This window comes from Heptranchias perlo, chromosome 3, assembly GCF_035084215.1.
Source record: "Heptranchias perlo isolate sHepPer1 chromosome 3, sHepPer1.hap1, whole genome shotgun sequence".
Lineage (NCBI taxonomy): Eukaryota > Metazoa > Chordata > Chondrichthyes > Hexanchiformes > Hexanchidae > Heptranchias > Heptranchias perlo.
In genome coordinates this window covers 81,119,168-81,140,121 of record NC_090327.1, presented here as the reverse complement: position 1 = coordinate 81,140,121, position 20,954 = coordinate 81,119,168, and the positions used below count along the sequence as shown (strand labels likewise).

The window sequence follows — 20,954 nt, the reverse complement described above, 5'->3', positions numbered from 1 at the left end:
GTCCTCATGGGTGCGGAACTTGGCTATCAATTTCTGCTCGACGATTTTGCGTTGTCGTGTGTCTCTAAGGCCGCCTTGGAGTACGCTTACCCGAAGGTCGGTGGATGAATGTCCATGACTGCTGAAGTGTTCCCCGACTGGGAGGGAACCCTCCTGTTTAGCAATTGTTGCGCGGTGTCCGTTCATCCGTTGTCGTAGCGTTTGCATGGTCTCGCCAATGTACCATGCTCTGGGGCATCCTTTCCTGCAACGTATGAGGTAGACAACGTTGGCCGAGTCACAGGAGTATGAACCATGCACCTGGTGGGTGGTGTCCTCTCGTGTGATGGTGGTATCTGTGTCGATGATCTGGCATGTCTTGCAGAGGTTACCCCGGCAGGGTTGTGTGGTGTCGTGGACGCTGTTCTCTTGAAAGCTAGGTAATTTGCTGCGAACGATGGTCTGTTTGAGGTTGGGTGGCTGTTTAAAGGCAAGTAGTGGAGGTGTGGGGATGGCCATAGCGAGGTGTTCGTCGTCATTGATGACATGTTGAAGGCTGCGGAGAACATGGCGTAGTTTCTCCGCTCCGGGGAAGTACTGGACGACAAAGGGTACTCTGTTGGTTGCGTCCCGTGTTAGTCTCCTGAGGAGGTCTATGCGATTTTTTGCTGTGGCCCGTCGGAACTGTCGATCGATGAGTCGAGCGTCATATCCCGTTCTTACTAGGGCGTCTTTCAGCGTCTGTAGGTGTCCATCGCGTTCCTCCTCGTCTGAGCAGACCCTGTGTATTCGCAGGGCCTGTCCATAGGGGATGGCCTCTTTGACGTGGTTAGGGTGGAAGCTGGAAAAGTGGAGCATCGTGAGGTTGTCCGTGGGCTTGCGGTAGAGTGAGGTGCTGAGGTGCCCGTCTTTGATGGAGATTCGTGTGTCCAAGAAAGAAACTGATTCTGAGGAGTAGTCCATGGTGAGCTTGATGGTGGGATGGAACTTGTTGATGTTATCGTGTAGCCTCTTTAGTGATTCCTTGCCGTGGGTCCATAGAAAGAAAATGTCGTCGATGTATCTGGTGTATAGTGTTGGTTGGAGGTCTTGTGCAGTGAAGAAGTCGTGCTCGAACTTGTGCATGAAAATGTTGGCGTATTGGGGTGCGAATTTGGTCCCCATGGCTGTTCCGTGTGTTTGGGTAAAGAACTGGTTATCGAAGGTGAAGACATTGTGATCCAGGATGAAGCGGATGAGTTGTAGGATGGCGTCTGGAGATTGGCTGTTGTTGGTGTTGAGTACTGAGGCTGTTGCAGCGATGCCGTCATCGTGGGGGATACTGGTGTAGAGTGCCGAGACTTCTACCCACGTACTCCCCGCGTGGGAGACTTCTACTGCCTCCCAAAGATACACAAAGCCAACACACCCGGACGTCCTATCGTATCAGGCAACGGAACCCTGTGTGAGAACCTCTCTGGATACATCGAGGGCATCCTGAAACCCATCGTACAGGGAACCCCCAGCTTCTGTCGCGACACTACAGACTTCCTACAAAAACTCAGTACCCACGGACGAGTTGAACCAGGAACACTTCTCACCACGATGGACGTCTCGGCACTCTACACCAGTATCCCCCACGATGACGGCATCGCTGCAACAGCCTCAGTACTCAACACCAACAACAGCCAATCTCCGGACGCCATCCTACAACTCATCCGCTTCATCCTGGATCACAATGTCTTGACCTTCGATAACCAGTTCTTTACCCAAACACACGGAACAGCCATGGGGACCAAATTCGCACCCCAATACACCAACATTTTCATGCACAAGTTCGAGCACGACTTCTTCACTGCACAAGACCTCCAACCAACACTATACACCAGATACATCGACGACATTTTCTTTCTATGGACCCACGGCAAGGAATCACTAAAGAGGCTACACGATAACATCAACAAGTTCCATCCCACCATCAAGCTCACCATGGACTACTCCTCAGAATCAGTTTCTTTCTTGGACACACGAATCTCCATCAAAGACGGGCACCTCAGCACCTCACTCTACCGCAAGCCCACGGACAACCTCACGATGCTCCACTTTTCCAGCTTCCACCCTAACCATGTCAAAGAGGCCATCCCCTATGGACAGGCCCTGCGAATACACAGGGTCTGCTCAGACGAGGAGGAACGCGATGGACACCTACAGACGCTGAAAGACGCCCTAGTAAGAACGGAATATGACGCTCGACTCATCGATCGACAGTTCCGACGGGCTACAGCAAAAAAAATCGCATAGACCTCCTCAGGAGACTAACACGGGACGCAACCAACAGAGTACCCTTTGTCGTCCAATACTTCCCCGGAGCGGAGAAACTACGCCATGTTCTCCGCAGCCTTCAACATGTCATCAATGACGACGAACACCTCGCTATGGCCATCCCCACACCTCCACTACTTGCCTTTAAACAGCCACCCAACCTCAAACAGACCATCGTTCGCAGCAAATTACCTAGCTTTCAAGAGAACAGCGTCCACGACACCACACAACCCTGCCGCGGTAACCTCTGCAAGACATGCCAGATCATCGACACAGATACCACCATCACACGAGAGGACACCACCCACCAGGTGCATGGTTCATACTCCTGTGACTCGGCCAACGTTGTCTACCTCATACGTTGCAGGAAAGGATGCCCCAGAGCATGGTACATTGGCGAGACCATGCAAACGCTGCGACAACGGATGAACGGACACTGCGCAACAATCGCTAAACAGGAGGGTTCCCTCCCAGTCGGGGAACACTTCAGCAGTCATGGACATTCATCCACCGACCTTCGGGTAAGCGTACTCCAAGGCGGCCTTAGAGACACACGACAACGCAAAATCGTCGAGCAGAAATTGATAGCCAAGTTCCGCACCCATGAGGACGGCCTCAACCGGGATCTTGGGTTCATGTCACGCTACACGTTACCCCACCAGCGAACAAATGTTATCTGTTTTTAATATAACGGGTCAGTTGCTGTCTTTTCTATGTTTCTACCTCTCTATCTCTGTTTTTTTTTTGTTTGTTGTTTTTTTTTGGTGATTTGTATATTCTGAGACCTTGCAGGTCACACCTGTCTGTCTGCACACTGATTGCCTTGGCAACGGGCAGTTGAAAAAACTGTCTGTCATCACCAAGCATTGTTCTGTGAATTATAAATGCGATTTCATTTCGAGGATTTCATTTCCACATCGTTCACCTGAGGAAGGAGGTAACCTCCGAAAGCTTGTGAATTTAAAATAAAATTGCTGAGATGAGGAGAAACTTCTTCACTCAGAGGGTGGTAGGTCTGTGGAATTTGCTGCCCCAGGATGCTGTGGAAGCTACATCATTAGATAAATTTAAAACAGAAATAGACAGTTTCCTAGAAGTAAAGGGAATTAGGGGTTATGGGGAGCGGGCAGGAAATTGGACATGAAGCTGAGTTCGGATCGGTCAATGCCCTGTGGGTGGCGGAGAGGGCCCAGGGGCTATGTGGCCGGGTCCTGCTCCAACTTCTTGTGTTCTTTAGATTTGTGGTTGGGATCAGATCAGCCATGATCTTATTGAATGGCGGAGCAGGCTCGAGGGGCCGATTGGCCTACTCCTGCTCCAATTTCTTATGTTCTTATGTTCTTATAACTTGGTGTTGTAAAATTGTTTACAATTGTCAACCCCAGTCCATCACCGGCATCTCCACATCATCATTTAAAATGGTGATAGATTGGGAAATGTTGATCCACAAAGGGACCTGGATGTCCTTGTACACCAGTCACTGAAAGCAAACATGCAGGTGCAGCAAGCAGTTAGGAAGACAAATGGTATGTTGGCCTTCATTACAACAGGATTTGAGTATAGGAGCAAGGATGTCTTACTGCAGTTATACATGGCCTTGGTGAGACCACACCTGGAGTATTGTGTGCAGTTTTGGTCTCCTTACCTAAGAAAGGATATACTTGCCATAGAGGGAGTGTAGCAAAGGTTCACCAGACTGACTCCTGGGATGGCTGGACTGTCATATGAGGAAAGATTGGTTTGACTAGACCTGTATTCATTAGAGTTTGGAAGACTAATGGGTCCAAATGCTGACAAGTCCCCTGGACCTGATGGCTTGCATCAGAGTGTCTTAAAGAAAGTGGCTACAGAGATAGTGGATGCATTGGTTGTAATCTTCCAGAAAGGTCCCAGCGGATTGGAAAACTGCAAACGTAACACCCCTATTCAAGAAGGGAGTGAGACAGAAAGCAGGTAACTATAGACCAGTTAGCCTAACATCTGTCGTTGGGAAAATGCTAGAATCCATTATTAAGGAATTAGTAGCAGGACATTTAGAGACTCATAATACAATCAAGGAGAGTCAACATGGTTTTATGAAGGGGAAATCATGTCTGACAAATTTATTAGAGTTCTTTGAGGAAATAACGGGGAGTAAAGGGGAACCAATGGATGCAGTATATTTGGATTTCCAAAAGGCATTCGGTAAGGTGCCACATAGAAGATTACTGCACAAGATAAGATCTCATGGTGTTGGGGGTAATATACTGGCAGGATGGAGGATTGGCTAACTAACAGAAAACAAAAGAGTCGGGATAAAAGGGACATTTTTAAAATGGCCATCTGTAACTAATGGGGTGCCGCAGGGATCAGTGCTGGGGCCTTAACTATTTACAATATATATCAATGACTTGGATGAAGGAACAGAGTGTCTTGTGGCCAAATTTGCAGATGATACAAAGATAGGTGGAAAAGCAAGTTGCGATGAGGATACAAGGGGCTCGATTTTCGCAGCCCTGAGCGGGTGCGTTCGTGGCGGGGGGGGGGCTCCGAAAATCGGGGATTCCCGGGCGGGGTCCAGAGCCCGGCTCCAACCCGCCCCATTTCTGGGTTCCCCAGTGACGTGCTGATATGCACACGCAGCCCCCGCTTGTGGGATGCCACTTAAAAAGGTAATTATTTAGGTACTTCAGGTTGTTTACAGACCTGATTAACATGATATTTTAGGAGGGGTGGGATTTTGCAATGAACTGAGACTGTTTCCCATACTGGGGGAAACACTCCCAGTTGAAATGGACGTGTTGCAGCCATCAGCCTGCAGCAGCTGCAAAGGTCCATTTGACAGGTGGTGGGGGAAGACCCTCACTCATTGCAGGAGGCCACTCTGTCACTTTGGACAAAGTTTGGCTTCCACCACCCTCCTCCTAACAGTAAAAGTCACAAACTTGCACACTTACCCCGGTGTGCAGATACATTTACCTACCTTGCGGACCCCCTCAAACGTACATCTTCCGGATGGGGGCTGCCGTAGCTGCAGTCATGACCTCTTCAGAGGACGAACAGCATCACCAGCCTCGCCGTCCACCTCTGACACGTGGAGCTCCACAACACAGTGCTGTGACACATCCACCTGCACAGCAGGTGGGAGGGCAACCGCAGAGAGAGATGGGTCGCAGAAGGTGCTACCCTCGCCACAGGGTCTACAGACAGAGGCTCAGTTTCCTGGACCTCTCTGAGCAGCAGTTCACAGAGGCTCAGAGTCACTCGACATGTAGTAGTGGACATCTGCAGCCTCCTTCATGACTAGCTGCTCCCGGCTGGCCCGAGCACCATCTTCTTACTTGTCGCTGTCAAAGTCACCACTGCCCTCAACAACTTCTCCTTCGCATCCTTCTAGGGTGCCACCGGGGACATCGCCGACGTCTCTCAGTCGTCTGCACAAAAGAACCCTGCAAATACACCTACACCCACTCTGCAGTGACACAATGGGTGGCATCAGTTGTGGGTCTTCATAGTGATCCTCAGGAAAGGGCATTATTGCACAAACCAGAAAAGATTCGCAAAGACGTGGCAGTAGTGGTGACAATATAATATGTAATGTGAGTTGATCAGAAATCAAATATAAGTAAAAACCATGACAAACCCTCAAACACCCTTGTGCATCCCCTTCATGCTCATGACACGTTTGCCTTACGCTTCCTACTGCACATATGTGGTGCATGCCCTGTGGCTGCAGCACAGGTAGAGGAAGGTTGAGTAAGGCTGACCGTGAAAGAGATGCATGAGAGGGTGAGTATGAGATAGAGCCATGAGATTGTATGAGGATTGGGTTGAGTGATAATGGTGGGATGAGTACTGGCGAGGTGAGTAAGTGCAGGTAAGATGAGGATGAGGTTTGAGTGGGTGTGAGGGGTGATGTGACAGTAGTGTTGGCAGTGCAGAAGGAGATGTGGGGTGGGGGTAGTGATGTGGCAGATGGAATGTAGGGGAATGAGTAAGTGTACTCACTTCGGCTGACCTACTTAGGTCATTGCAGCGCCTCCGGCACAGTATGCAGGTGGGCGATATGTTGGTGGTGCAGGTGACCTCCTCTGCCACCTTGAGCCAGGCCACTTCCTCCCGCCCGCCAGGGAGAAGATCTCTGTCCCCCCCTCCTCCTCACCCCATCTAGTAGGACCTGGAGTGAGGCATCATTATACCTGGGAGCAGCCTTCCCCCTGGGTTGCTCCATGCTGTAATTTTGCCTATTTTCTGCAGCATCTGTCAGTGGTGGACTGCCCCTTTAAATAGGGCTCCTCCAGCTGACAGCCTATGATGCGCCTGCGCAGTCCGCCCGCTGCGCAGCTTTCGAGCGCAAAACCCAGAAGCAAAGGCAAGTACCTTCAATCAAGCTGCGATTGTGTGCGAAGCACCCTGATTTCACTGGGCGCGTAACCTACGTGCCCAGTCGACCCCCCGCTGCCAACCTGCCGCCCTCCTAATATCGGGCCCAAAGTTTCTGCAGAGGGATATTGACAGGTTAAGCGAATGGGCAAAAATTTGGCAGATGGAATATAATGTGGGAAAATGTGAAGTCATCCACTTTGGGAGGGAAATATAAAAAAGCAAAATATTATTTGAATGGAGAAATACTACAAAATGCTGCAGTACAGAGGGATCTGAATGTCCTCGCACATGAAACACAAAAAGTCAACATACAGGTGCAGCAGGTAATCCAGAAGGCAAGCGGAATATTGACCTTTATTTCTAGGGGGATGGAGTATCAAAGCAGTGAAGTCATGCTACAACTGTACAGGGTGCTGGTGAGACCACACCTGGAGTACTGCGTACAGTTCTGGTGCCCTTATTTAAGGACGGACCTGCTTGCCTTGGAGGCAGTTCAGAGAAGGTTCACTAGGTTGATTCCGAGTTTGGAAGGGTTGTCTTATGAGGAAAGATTGAACAGGTTGGGTCTATACTCATTGGGAGGAGATCTTATTAAAACATACAAGATTCTGAGGGGACTCGATAGGGTAGATGCTGAGAGGATGTTACCTCTCATGGAGGAATCTAAAACTAAGGGGCATAATCTCAGAATAAGGGGTCGCCCATTTAAGATGGAAATGAGGAGGAATTTCTTCTCCCAGAGGGTCATGAATCTTTGGAATTCTTTACCCCAAAAAGCTGTGGAGGCTGATTCATTGAATACATTCAAGGCTGAGTTAGACAAATTTTTGATCAGCAAGGGAGTCAAAGGATATGGGGAAAGGGCGGGAAAGTGGAGTTGAGGTAAAAATCAGATCAGTCATGATCTCATTAAATGGCGGAGCAGGCTCGAGGGGTTGAATGGCCTGCTCCTGCTCCTATCTCTTATGGTCTTATGGTCTAAGACTGAGAGTGGATCTCATTGAAACATAAAATTCTGACAGGGCTAGACAGACTGGATGCAGGGAGGATGTTTCCCCTGGCTGAGGTGTCCAGAACGAGGGGTTACAGTCTGAGGATACGGGTAGGACATTTAGGACTGAGATGAGGAGAAATTTCTTTACTCAGAGGATGGTGAACCTGTGGAATTCTCTACCACAGAAGGTGGTGGAGGCCAAGTCACTGAATACATTTAAGAAGGAGCTAGATAGATTTCTAGATACAAAAGGCATCAAGGGGTATGAGGAGAGAGTGGGAATATGGTATTGAGATAGAGGATCATCTCAATAGCTATGATCATACTGAATGGCAGAGCAGGCTCGAAGGGCCGAATGGCCTACTCCTGCTCCTATTTTCTATGTTTCTGTTTCTAGATTGGTCTACGAGTAACATATCCCACCATGATGCCACCAATTGTTGTAATTTCAAACAGCTTCTCTCTCAATGTTTTAACAGCCATAAAGTTGCTGTGAGCAGATCTTGTCGCCTACGATTTGGAAACTGTACTTTTTCTATATTCTGTCTGTACAGAGGTATGTACCAGAAGGAATGACAATTACTCCAGTTGCAGTCATCTGTAATGTCACATTATGGTACCAAAACCTCTTCATAATTGCAGATATTAGCACACAAACCAGAAGTTTACAGCTTGAAGCAATTAATATATTTGTTTACAATTAAATCGTACTATGGGGCACAAAAATTCTTAACTATCAAAAGTAATATATGTGCATCACATTCAAAACCTATACAGTGGAATGAACTGTTTCTTTCACATCTAAGGCACTGTTCTGTTAATTAAATCAAAGGAATCAAACCTATTTAATTTTGATCAAAAGACAGAGTTCGCTCTTTAAATATATGGAATAAGCACCTCAGATTTTGTCTTATTATATTCCAGTTTCTGCAGCGATACTGAAAGATGAAAAACTTTGCTAAGATGGCTCACATTTCGGTGGTCGTGTTGGCAACAAGCAGGAGATTCCTTGGTATAAAACAGCAAACAATACAATGAATTACAGTGTGTGTCTTTAGGCTCCAACCACAGTAAATCTATGATTACCATCAATGAACTTGTGAAAGAAAAAACTAAAACAGTTTTAAAAGAAAGCATATTTGAACAGAGATCAAACTTATGTTGATTGCTTTTCAGGTAATGATTAATAGCAGCAACTTTCAAGCTGCAGAAGAACAAGAACTCTGCACTTCCCAGATGATGTTACTATATCTTTACATCGCTCTAATTTCTGAACTTTTGGTGTCATTTGAACAAATGGTGTATAACATTACAAATACGTTAGGATTAAATAGTTAACAATTTGCTGTTTGTTGCTTTTTTTTGGGGGTCACGCGAAGGATCCTATTTTCACAAAGTAAATGTGTAACTAACTACATATCTGCTGTAGATAAGTTTTGGCATTTTAACAACTAGTGATGCAATTGGATAAGATGTTTCATCTGTTATTTAAACCAGAAATATCAGAGAATTTGTTAATATATTTAAAAATTACTCCACATTCAGATTTGCCACCTAAAAATGGTTGCTTGTGCTTTACACAGTGTCAAGAGGTGATGGAAAATACTCGCTGAACAAAATCATCAGAAATATTTATGGCGATCAGCAATGTATTTTTTGTAGGAAAATATCACAACTATTTGCTACCTCTATGATTGTCACTATAAAATGAATGAATACATTGATGAAGACAGCATTAAGTTGATCCATACAGGTTCCAGGCTTAATTCCTCATCTGTGCTGATTATGGATGCCGGGTGAGGACATGATTGGGCTCAGCCCTTATACCCAGCATGGTCAAATAGCCTGCTGATGCACTCCATGCTCACAGCTGAAGAAAGGTGGCTTGAGCGAATACTGGAATGAGACCTGCGCTCCTGAAACCAAACCCTGTAACAGTGAACACTTTTAGGAGAGTAAGAGGGGAGAAAATTGCCAACGTGCATTCTTAAGATTCAACAAAACATGTATGTGAAAACATGTCTCTAACTTAACAACTAGATTCAAGATAGCCAAATAAGTCCACATTATCGACTTCACCGCGTGGTAAGTGACATTACTTTGAGTGCCTTCATGTCAATGATACTCAATTTTGAGGATTACTTGAATAAAGAGCAAACAAACATAACTTTCTTATACATTCCCAAAGGTTTCAATTTAAATACTAAATAGCAACAAGCCACTTTTTGTTTACTGGCAGCGACAGCTAAATGAGGAAAAGTGCTATTTGAGAATTCTCAACTTCTATAACATAACTGGGTATACTGGGTTTCCGAGTCTGAACAAATGTAATAAAAACACATAGAAAAAAAGAATATAGCACATTGTATCATCCTCAGGATGTCCCAAAGCGTTCTACAGCCAATGAAGTACTTTTGAGTTGTAATCACTATTGTAATGTAGGAAACGCAGCAGCCAATTTACGCATAGCAAGATCCCGCAAACATCAAGAGATAAATGATCAGATAATTAAAATGCCTCGATTTTAAAATTCTATCCTTGTTTTCGAATCCCTCCATGGCCTCGCCCTTCCCTATCTCTGTGGCCTCCTCCAGCCCTGAGATCTCTGTGCTCCTCAAATTCCGGCCTCTTGCGCATCCCCGATTTCAATCGCTCCACCATTGGCGGCCATGCCTTCAACTGCCTAGGCCCTAAGCTGTGGAATTCCCTCCCTAAACCTCTCTGCCTCTATCTCTCTCTCCTCCTTTAAGACGCTCCTTAAAATGTACTCCTTTGACCATGCTTTTAGTCACCTGTCCTAATATTTCCGAATGTGGCTCGGTGTCAAATTTTGTTTGATAACGCTCCTATGAAGCGCCTTGGGACGTTTTACTACGTTAAAGGTGCTATATAAATACAAATTGCTGTTGTTGTATAATCTGTTTTTAGTGATGTTGGTTAAGGGATAAATATTGGCCAGAACACCCCAGTCCAGGGCCATGGGATCTTTTACTTCCACCTGACAGGGTAGACTCGGTTTAACATCTGATCCGAAAAACTGATTCACAAGAGTGAAAATATATCAAGAAGAGTACAAAAGTAGTAAAATGATGATGCTTTGCTAAATGGTAAAATAATATAATTACATCTGGTTGCGACTAGTGTCCCTCACTTCCCCTTCTCCCATAAAGGACAATTATCAACTAACTGGATCCACAATGAAACACCCATATCCTACCTGCTATGTTTCACACACTTTGTAAACTCAGTTTTACAATCATTAGTCTGTGAATGAGTTTCTGTGCCTGGACTTTCCATGGGAATTTACTGGCAAGAGGTTGGAGGAACCACCAGTGAAACAGTGTAAACGCCTAAAAATGATTTTTTACATTATTCATCGATTGCACCAGAGAGGGTACAGAGAAGGTTAATGAGGATGCTGCCAGAACTGAAGAATTTTAGCTATGAGGAAAGATTGGATAGGCTGGAGTTGTTTTCTTTGGAACAGAGGAGGCTGAGGGGTGATTTAATTGAGGTGTATAAAATTATGAGAGGACTAGATGGAGTGGATAGGGAGGACCTATTTCCCTTAGCAGAGAGGTCAATAACCAGGGAGCATTGATTTAAAGTGATTGGTAGAAGGATTAGAGGGGAGTTGGGGAGAACTTTTTCATCGAGGAGGATGGTGGGGGTCTAGAACTCACTGTCTGAAAGGGTGGTAGAGGCAGAAACCCTCGTCATATTTAAAGGGTACTTGGGTGTGCACTTGAGGTGCCGTAACCTACAAGGCTACGGACCAAGAGCTGGAAAGTGGGATTATGCTGGATAGCTCTTTTTTGGCTGGCACAGATATGATGGACCGAATGGCCTCCTTCTGTGGCGTGAATTTCTTTGATTCTATGATCTGGGGGTTTCATTGATGTCCTGCCAAAGTTACAGCAGGATATTAGGAGATCCCCATGGAAATTCAGGGCCGAGGTCACACCATATCTTGCTCTCTCGCATAGGCACACACTTCCTTTTAACTTACTAGTTTTGATTATTTTCCTTGCCGTATCTGGATACCTGTCACTTTCTTGGATACCTCTAGATAGAGAACATTTAAACTCTCTCAGTTGGTGGGTGAAATTTGTCAGTAGACGTACTGTATTTAAGACGCTGAGCATTATAATAAAAATATAATTTGGTAACATTTTGCACATGCTTAGACTACTAGTTTTATGAAGTAATTTGATGTATCGAAATTCTTTGCTCAAATGTTTCCTGGAATTAACCATACCTCAGTTGATAGTTTTAAGTAGAATTTTAATTGAATAATGTTGTATAATGATAACTTATTTTTAAGAGCAGACAGTGGAAGTTTAAGTGATGTGGTCATTCTTTCTTGATCACCTGGGTAAAGCACCAAAGAGAATCTCTTACCAGCACTACAAAGTCAAGGTAAATAGTGAAGTACTTAGCAATTCAACCATTCTTATTCTGCCTGATAAATATTGTAAGAAGTTAATGAACTTATGTAAAACCTATCAAAAAATCTTGACATTTAGTTTAGCGTATCAGCCAATGAGTAACATGATTAGACCATAAAGATAAAATAGATTCGGGTTTCATAAACAATTAGTCACAAGGGCCTGATCGCTTTATTCTCATGTGTACATAGAAACATCTTTTGTAAATAAGCTGAGTAAAGTAAAAGTTATTTGGTTCATGTTTCCACTAACATACCTGATTAGTGCTTGCTTAAAAACAATTCTGGCATAGAATTTGGTCGACATTTCGCCAGTTTTTCAGGAGTACAATGGGCACAATGTATATCAATTCCTGGGTATGGGGTCCTGCACCCAATCTGTGCCAGCGGCATGGGAGCCGACTGATTTCCCGACAAAAGGGGCTATGTTTAAAATTTTGAAGAGCAAGTTTGAAAGTATTTCTTTACATAGAAGGTGATCAATAGCAGTTTAAGCCAAGGAGCTGCACTCACCCATATTCCAACAACAAATAAACAAACAGATGGTCAGAAATCGTGCTCAAGGCCAGGACACTGAACTTACTTAAGAAGCAGCTAGATATATAATAACACACACACACACAGGTTTTCCCACTAGCACGAGTCCCCATATATGTACTATAAGAAATACAAATATTTGGCAGCTCCATAATTAATAGTTTATAAATGGTTATATTTATTCATACAATGTGTATGTATATATGTATGTAAAATAGAGAGAGAGATGCTGAAAATTTCTTAAAGTGTATATCTGGGGATTGGTGCTGGCATTACTGCTCAGTTTTATAATTTTCCTTTGTAGCAGAAAGGAAATAAGAACTGTAAATACATACAAATTTCTGCCCAGTGGGATTTACAGATCGTTTTTGCCTTGGGATTGCGCAGACAATCTGAGTGCCCAAGAGGTATTCAGCACACATTAGGCAGACAGGTGGCAGATGAAATTCAATGTAGGGAAGTGCAAAGTGCTTCATATGGGGACAAAAAAAATCCAGCAAGGGGCTATTACTGAACTGGAAAGAAAAAAATGTACAATGAAAATGAAACAGATCTGCTGGTCCTGATTAACAATAAATTGAAGCTATCGCAACAATGCTCAGTGGCAGTGACTAAAGCCAATCAGATGTTGGGATATATTAAAAGGTCAATATTGAGCCGAAAGAGTGAGGATTTCCTGCCACTTTATAAATCAATGGTGCAACTGCACTTATAGTATCACAGTACCATAGTAGGTACAGCGCAAGAGGAGTCCCATTCCTCTGCTCTTTCCCCATGGCCCTGTAAATTTTTTCCCTTCAAATATTTATCCAATTCCCAGTTTTTCCTCATTTACCCTATCAAAACCGTTCATGATTTTGAACACCTCTATCAAATCTCCTCTTAAACTTCTCTGTTCTAAGGAGAACAACCCCAGCTTCTCCAGTCTCGCAACATAACTGAAGTTCCTCATCCCTGGCACCATTCTAGTAAATCTCTTTTGCACCTTCTCGAAGGCCTTGACATCCTTCCTAAAGTGTGGTGCACAGAATTGAACACACTATCCCAGCTGAGGCCTGACCAGTGTTTTATAAAGGTATAGCATAACTTCCTTGCTTTTGTACTCTATGCTTCTATTAATAAAGATGTGGAGATGCCGGTGATGGACTGGGGTTGACAATTGTAAACAATTTTACAACACCAAGTTATAGTCCAGCAATTTTATTTTAAATTCACAAGCTTTCGGAGGCTTCCTCCTTCCTCAGGTAAATGTTTACCTGAGGAAGGAGGAAGCCTCCGAAAGCTTGTGAATTTAAAATAAAATTGCTGGACTATAACTTGGTGTTGTAAAATTGTTTACATCTATTAATAAAGGCCAGGATCCCATATACTTTTTTAACAGCCTTCTCGACTTGACCTGCCATCTTCAAAGATTTGTGTATGTGCACCCCCAGGTCTCTCAGTTCCTGCATCCCCTTTAAAAGTGTACCATTTAGTTTATATTGCCTCTCCTCATTCTTCCTACCAAAATGTATCACTTAACACTCCTCTGCATTAATTTACATCTGCCATGTGTCTGCCCATTTCACCAGTCTGTCTGTGTCCTCCCAAAATCTGTTACTATCCTCCACATTGTTCACTATATTTCTGAGTTTCATGTCATCTGCAAACTTAGAAATTATACCCTCTATACCCAAGTCCAGGTCATTAATATTTTTCAAAGAGAGCAGTGATCCTAATACTGGCCTCTGGGGAACACCACTGTATACTTCCCTCCGGACTGAAAAACAACCGTTAAGACCATAAGAGATAGGAGCAGGAGTAGGCCATGTGGCCCTTCGAGCCTGTTCCGCCATTTAATGAGATCATGACTGATCTGATTTTTACCTCAACTCCACTTTCCCGCCTTTTCCCCGTACCCTTTGACTCCCTTGCTGATCAAAAATTTGTCTAACTCAGCCTTGAATGTATTCAATGAATCAGCCTCCACAGCTTTTTGGGGTAAAGAATTCCAAAGATTCATGACCCTCTGGGAGAAGAAATTCCTCCTCATTTCCATCTTAAATGGGCGACCCCTTATTCTGAGACTATGCCCCTTAGTTTTAGATTCCTCCATGAGAGGTAAGATCCTCTCAGCATCTACCCTATCGAGTGCCCTCAGAATCTTATGTTTCAGTAAGATCTCCTCTCATTCTTCTAAACTCCAATGAGTATAGACCCAACCTGTTCAATCTTTCCTCATAAGACAACCCTTCCATACCCGGAATCAACCTCATGAACCTTCTCTGAACTGCCTCCAATGCAAGTAGGTCCTTCCTTAAATAAGAACTGTACGCAGTACTCCAGGTGTGGTCTCACCAGCACCCTGTACAGTCGTAGCATGGCTTCCCTGCTTTTATACTCCATCCACCTTGAAATAAAGGCCAATATTCCGTTTGCATTCCAGATTACCTGCTGCACCTGTATGTTGACTTTTTGTGTTTCATGTACGAGGACACCCAGATCCCTCTGTACCGTAGCATTTTGAAGTATTTCTCCATTCAAATAATATTTTGCTTTTTTATTTTTCCTCCCAAAGTGGATGACTTCACATTTCCCCACATTATATTCCATCTGCCAAATTTTTGCCCATTCACTTAACCTGTCAATATCCCTTTGCAGACACTTTGTGTCCTCATCACAACTTGCTTTTCCACCTATCTTTGTATCATCAGCAAATTTGGCCACAAGACACTCTGTTCTTTCATCCAAGTCATTGACATATATTATAAATAGTTGAGTCCCTCGCACTGATATCTGCAGCACCCCATTAGTTACAGATTGCCATTTTGAAAATGACCCTTTTATCCTGATTCTGTTTTCTGTTAGTTAGCAAATCCTCTATCCATGCCAGTATATTACCCCCAACACAGTGAGTTCTTTACCTTGTGCAGTAACCTTTTATGTGGCACCATATTGAATGCCTTTTGGAAATCCAAATATACTACATTCATTAGTTCCCCTTTTTCCACCCTGCCCGTTACTTCCTCAAAGAACTCTAATAAATTTGTCAGATGTGATTTCCCCCTCATAAAACCATGTTGACTCTCCTTGATTGTATTATGAGTCTCCAAATGTCCTGCTACTGCTCCCTTAATAATGGATTCTAGCATTTTCCCACTACTAGTTCACCACTACTTTCTCCTTTCTGTCCCCTAGCCAATTTTGTGGTACTTTATCAAAAGCCTTTTGAAAGTCCATATCTACAACATCAACCGCAATATCCTCATCAACCCTCTGTTACTTCATCAAAGAACTCAATCAAGTTAGTCAAATACGATTTTCCTTCAACAAATCCGTGCTGACTTTCATTTATTAGTCCATACTTTTCCAAGTGCCAATTAATTTTGTCCCGGATTATTGTCTCTAAAAGTTTCCCCACCACCGATGTTAGGCTGACTGGCTTATAAATGTCGGGTTTATCCCTCTCTCCTTTTATGGACAGAGGTGTAACATTTGCAATCCTCCAGTCCTCCGGCACCGTCCCCATATCTAAGGAAGATTGGAAGATTGTGACCAGAGCCTCCACAATTTCCACCCTTATTTCCCTCAGTAACCTAGGATGCATCCCATCTGGACCGGGTGACTTTTCTACTTTGAGTACTGTCAATCTTTTAAGTACCTCCTCTTTATCTATTTTTATCCTAGAATACTGGTGTGGTCGCCGCAGTACACAAATGATATTGCAGCTATTGGGAGGATACAGAAAAGAGCAACTGAAATGCTTGAGGTGATCGCGGGATTGGATTATGAACAGCGATTATGTAAATTGAGCATGTTCTCACTGGAAAAGAGAAGGTTGAGAGGTGATATGATTGTTGTTTTTAGGACTCTAAAGGGACTCGATAATGTAGACCATGACAAGCTATTTCACAATAGCAGAACCAGAGGACACAGCCTGCACTTGAAGGGAGGTAAATTAAAATACCGAAACATTGGCCTCAATATTAATCCCCTCACCATAGGCAGGAGAGGGTAGTTAAAATTGAAAAAACAGGGAACACGTCTCTAACCTGCCACGTACATGCTCGTTGCCCTTTTTACGACAGCGGGTTTCGTGGCGTCCGAGTGGCCCGCCGTGGAGAGGCGGATTACTTCATTAACATATTTAAATCAGGTTCCCACAGTGCAATTGAGAGCCCAATTTAAATTATACAGTTGTTCCACGAGTTTCTCAGGGGTTTGAAAACCCGGCAGCGAAAGGGAGGCAGGAGCTGCCGGCTTCACAAGGTTATTGCCTTTTACAGCACTCCTCGTGGGCCAGGAAGACTTAGGCCTCCCTTCTGCCAGTCACTGCCTCTCTCTACCCCCCGCCGTGATGGCCGACCTCCCCCCCACTCCAACCCCAATGGCACCTCTCCCTCCAGCCAATCGTGGCCTGCACCTCCCCATCCCAAAAGCCCCGATCACCAAATTTCCCCCCTCCCAATTGCTGGGGACCGTCCCCAAGGGTTCCCGGCAGCCAGCCAGACATGTCAATTTGGCCGGCTGCCAGGCGAGAAACATAAGAAAAAAATGATAATGATGTCCTGCCATTAAATTTGGCAGGGCCCCTGCGTCCCCAGCCTTGCCAGGTTCTTTGGCTGTTTTCGGCCTCCCCTGCATTCTCCCTGTCTCCTCGTAAATATCGGAGCTATTGTTTCAGTGAGCGAGTGATCAATCTGTGGAACAGGTTCTTTAGGGCGATGGTGGAAGTAGATAGTATTAATCCATTCAAATGTAATTTAGATAGATTTCTTTCAGAAAATAATATTTTGGGATACAGTATATGAGCAACTTCAGACATGATACTTGGTAGGTGTAGCATGCTTGGGAGGAACAAGTGACTTTGGACCTATGGTTTCCAAAGCTCTCCATCACTGGGGTTTTACTCGCATCATCTCTGGGTCTGTTGTAGACCAATTGATAGAGATTGATTGCTATGGTTAGTCAATAACTCCATCATCATTGTTTGATGCAACTACCAGGCTGGTAGAAGGTAACTACATGGACCTTAGTCTTTTTTCATCTAGTAATCCCTATGTTCCGAAGATACATTGCCACTTAGAGCCTGGAGGTATACAATAAATTTATTCCCACAGAATAGAGATAGAACCAAATTCTCTTGCCCATGCCAATATTACCACCTAACATGCAAGGAGAAAATCAGGTGGCAAGTTGAAAATACCTCTAAATTGCCTTATTGAAGATTGGCTTGCCTCGTTCTTGAGTCCAGGCATATGATCTGGAATGCACTGCCTGAAAGGATGGTGGAAGCAGATTCAACAGTAACTTTCAAAAAGGGAATTGTATAAATACTTGAAGGGAAAAAATTACAGGGCTATGGGGAAACAGCAGGGGAATGGAACTAATTGGATAGCTCTGTGAAAGAGCAGGCATAGGCATGATGGGCCAAATGGCCTCCTCCTGTGCTGTACCCACTATGATACCATAATAAGATCTCTATTGCTGGCACCAAAGAGAGATAAGGAAACTATACCCCTGACAGTAGTACATTTTTATCATTTCTGTGTCACAATATTGCTGGCAGTTAACATACTTCTGGCAACTGCCACTAGAAAGATCTAGCTCATTGTGCTTACCTCACATTAATGGCAAATTAAATCAAACTGCAATCATATACCATTTATGACTGCAGTTATTCTGTTAAAGTACAACTTGGCCTTAATTACTAACACAAGTAATCCAAAAGGCCACTTACTGTTAATGGTTAGTTTGGCTTATATTTCTGTCTGATTGTATAACTGCATGCATTAGAAATGACATGCAAATTACCATTGTTTTTGAAGACTAAAACAAAGTGAACTGGATTTTTCATTCAGATATGGTGATATAACCAAAAATGTTCTGCTCCAAACTCTTTTGAGCTTAGTTGGCTAATCACAGTACTAGTTGCAGAAAACTCTTTTGCAAATTTAGATCAGCAAACTTGTAGTGATGTCCTATCCTTGAAAACATCAGCACATTTCCATTTAGTCTCCAAAACCAATACATTGCATTAAAAACATCATAATGGTTTGTGACCTGTTGGCTTGTCCAAGATGCTAATCAGAGCTATCTTTCCCTCAAAGATGCCGCTGTAGATATTCAACCAAAACCAATTTTTATGAGAAGTGAGAAATTCAAAGTTACCAAACTTAGGCTGCTGGATATTTTGTCAAATATAGTTCAAGTACTCGCACAGTTCCAACCCAGAGACTTAATACTGGCAATGCTGAATTAGCATGCTTCTTTTGCACATTTAGGTATTAATTACCGGCAGTGTTGTCATATATATGCTTAATGCACCTCTATCAAATTCCTCGCCATTATTTTAAATGGAAACATTGACTCATCTATTTTATCTTGGTTATTGCCTAAGGAGAAAGGAATTTCACAAAAGTACAATAACATCACAGTAATTTCCAGGCTTTTCCCACTGGATCAATTAAAGGGGCCATGTCACCATGTAAAAGTGTCTTGTAAGACACTTTCTTTACCATGCACTATATACAAGAGGGAACATTGTGAATGGACAAGTTATGAAATCATCAGAGTTTGTATCAGCTGATAACTTTAGTTTTTAAAAATAATCATACTGCACTGTAAAAGGATTTCACTTCAGCAGATACTGCACCTACCACAGAGGCTGACATGTCTGAAATTTTGGAGCAGACATTTTCTAATTATTCCAGGAATTGGGCTTTCAAAAACTCTCCAATATAGCAACATTGTTCCTCTAAGGGAGTGTTGATGTAGGACAGCCCCATTGTTAAAACTAGGAGTGAAATCTTGATCGATGCAACTGGCTGACATTATTATATAATGGGTAAGAAAACTGACAAAGTGTAAGGGGGTCTCACCTGAGGATCATGGATTTCTAGGTCTGCTAGCACTAACCATTTCCCAGTGGTTGTCCGTTGTAGCTGAATATGCAAAAATATGTGGGCAGGACATTTAGGATTGGGGTCAGCACCTGGGCACTTTGAGAAGGTGCATATAGCTGACTGGGCCCCACAAATGCAAATTAAAGCAGCAACCCAATAAATTGACAATTAGCCCCTCCAGATATCAGGAACACTAATACTCAACAACAGAAGCAAAAAGACTGAGGTCTATCTAGTTCACCTTCTACTATTCCTGGTAGTCATATGATACAATAATAATGGAGTTGTTCACTAATCATAGCAATCAATCTCTGTCAATTAGTCTACAAAAGACCCAGAGATTACGTGAGGAAAATCTCAATGGTGGAGAGCTTTAGGAACCATAGGTCCAAAGTCACCTGTTCCTCCCAAACATGCTACATTTACCAAATGTCATGTCTCAAATTAATCATATACTGTATCCCAAGACTACAACAGCAAACAGTCAAAGAAATAATTCATAATTCTCAACAAATATACACTCCATTGAGGAATAAAAACTCCACAGGAAAAGTGATCCAACCGTGGCTAACCAGAGAAGTTAAGGATAGTATTAGTTTAAAAGAAGAGGCTTACAATGTTGCCAAAAAGAGTAGTAAGCCTGAGGATGGGAGAGTTTTAGAAATTAGCAAAGGATGACCAAGAAATTGATAAAGAGGGAAAAAATATAACATGAGTAAACTAGCAAGAAATATAAAAACAGGTTGTAAAAGCTTCTACAAGTATGTAACAAGTAAGAGATTAGCAAAAGTAAACGTGGGTCCCTTAGAGGCAGAGAAAGGAGAAATTATAATGGGGAATAAGGAAATGGCAGAGACATTAAACAAATATTTTGTATCCGTCTTCACAGTGGATGACATAAAAAAATACCAGAAATAGTGGGGAACCAAGGGTCTAATGAAAATGAGGAACTCAAAGTAATTAAGATTAGTAAAGAAAAAGTACTGGATAAATTAGTGGATGCATTGGTTTTGATCTTCCAGAATTCCCAATATTACACAACGTTCCCTGTGGATTGGAAGGTAGCAAAGATAACCCCACTATTCAAGAAAGAAGGGAGAGAGAGAAAGCAGAGAATTATAGACCCGTTAGCCTGACATCAGTAGTGGGGAAAATGCTAGAATCTATTATTAAGGATGTAGTAACAGGGCACATAGAAAATCATAATATGATTAGGCAGAGTCAACATGGTTTTATGAAAGGGAAATTGCATTTGACAAATCTATTAAGAGTTTTTTGAGGATGTAACTAGCAGGGTAGATAAGAGGGAACCATTGGATGTAGTATATTTGGATTTTCAAAAGGCATTCGATAAAGGTGCCACACAAGAGGTTGTAACACAAGATTAGGCCTCATGGGATTGGGGGTGATATATTAGCATGGATTGTGGATTGGTTAACGGACAAAA

General features: G+C 43.3%; 1 protein-coding gene across 5 annotated transcripts in view; it reads right to left on the bottom strand.

The window, feature by feature from the left end:
* Positions 1-20,954, bottom strand: part of LOC137316678 (hepatocyte nuclear factor 4-gamma-like) — a 188,822-nt gene that overhangs the window by 50,534 nt on the left and 117,334 nt on the right. Inside the window, exon 1 of one of the 5 annotated variants that reach the window (XM_067980583.1) lies at positions 8,537-8,625. The exons of the other annotated variants lie outside the window; for them this stretch is intronic. The gene's annotated coding sequence lies outside the window, so the exon portion shown is untranslated. Of the gene's footprint in view, positions 1-8,536; positions 8,626-20,954 lie in introns of those variants that run through there. 5 annotated transcript variants of the gene reach the window in all.